Raw genomic sequence first — 1,817 nt, 5'->3', positions numbered from 1 at the left:
CCAAGAGGCCCTGAGTGCTCATGCGAAGATTCTGCCTCTCCGAAACAAGGTTATTGAGCTGAAGGAGAAGGTTGAGGAGGCGCAGGCCAAGATGACCAGGTTGGAGGAAAGGGAGACCCAACAGGAGGTGCGTCTTGGACAACTGGAGGGAGAGCTAGTCCGCAAGTACGAACTCTTCAGTGAGATCAAGGATGAGCTCACCAACGATGCTGCTGGAGCTTATGGTGCTGGGTTTGAGGATGTCATGGCCCATGTTGCTTGTGTGCATCTTGGGGTGGACCTATCCTAAACAGGTCTGACCAAGAGAATCGTTGATGGGCAACTGGTCGATGCCTACAAGTATCTCCTTCCTTATTGTAACTTAACTGTTTAACGAACAATTTTAGTACCCTGTAAATGTATCTGTTTATTTATGAAATCTGTTATATTCTTAACTTGCTCCCTTTTTGTTGTTAACTGCTTCATCTGGCTTGCTTAGTCTAACATAGGGCCTTCATGACTTGGGTAGCACGCTTCTTTACCACTCGCTTGACTTTATGCTTTCTTTGTTGTCTTAGGGTAGAGGTAGTGCTCCATTCGAATTCCTTCTTTGCCCCATCCTTTGCCAAACAAAGGTAAGGGAAGTGCCACTCTCGACCTTGGCTCATAGGTCAAGGGAGATCTTTAACTAGGTATCACGCCACTCTCAACCTCGTCTTACAAGACAAGGATGACCTTCGACTAGGAACCATAGTGTTCTCAACCTTGTCTTACAAGATAAGGGAGGTCTGCACTTAGCTGGGCTCAACCTTTCCATACAGGGATAAGGGAGACATGTAATTGTTAAGATTGATGGCTACAACAAGAGGGGGGTGAATCGTTTATAAAAGATTTTCACAAATACTTTCTTTAGAATGAATCTTTAACAATCAATTCAGATAAACAATTCAGAAAGCCAATCAAATAGTCAAATAAAAACTGATATTAGAATTTCAATTGGTTAAAAGCATGATTTAATCGGTTGTTTATTACAGCGGAAATATCAAACAATTATGGAGAAGAGAGATAGAGAGATTTACACACAAAGTTTATACTAGCTCACTCAATCCCTGAGCTACATCCAGTCCTCAGTCAAACCACTGAGTATTTCACTATGTAACCAATCACAGATTACAAACACACACCACAAAGAGGTGACTTTGAATCCCACAAAGCCTACTCACCCTCTTTGGACACAACAAACACCTCAAGCCAGTTGGTAATCTCTCTTTTTGGTCTCAAATCAGAGTGTAAAACTTCTTTCTTTCATTCACATTAAACATTTGAAAGAAGGCTATATTTATAACCTTTGACAAACTACCGTTTAAGGCAGATTTAAACAACTGAAATAGTTAAAACAGGTTTTCAAAAAGCTGTTATGAAAACTCACATTTAATCGGTTGAAACTGCGGTTTATCCAGTTGAATGGTTTCAGTTATACAACTGATTCAAGAAACAGTTTCAAAAACTCCTTTGCTAGCTAAGTGAAAAACAACTGATTGTCTCGAAACTTTAATCGGTTGTTTTTCCCTTTGCATGGAAAAACACTTAGTTCTTTAAAACAGATTGAAACAAGCTTTGTGTGAGAATCAAGAATGATCTTACAAAGATTTTAAACCCCATAACTAAACCCAAACCTAAAACACAACACAGCTTTAGGTTCCATGAGGATTTGATACATCAATGCTTCCCATCTTCAACAGTAACTAGAACCCATACTAACGTTGCCTTACAATACAAGGAAGAGGTCCTTCTTCACCCTAGCAGTATAGAGGGAAGGGAGGGTTTCTTTGGTGAAC

Source organism: Phaseolus vulgaris, chromosome 1 (genome assembly GCF_000499845.2).
Source record: "Phaseolus vulgaris cultivar G19833 chromosome 1, P. vulgaris v2.0, whole genome shotgun sequence".
In the NCBI taxonomy this organism is placed as follows: Eukaryota; Viridiplantae; Streptophyta; class Magnoliopsida; order Fabales; family Fabaceae; genus Phaseolus; species Phaseolus vulgaris.
This window is presented reverse-complemented; position numbering follows the sequence as displayed.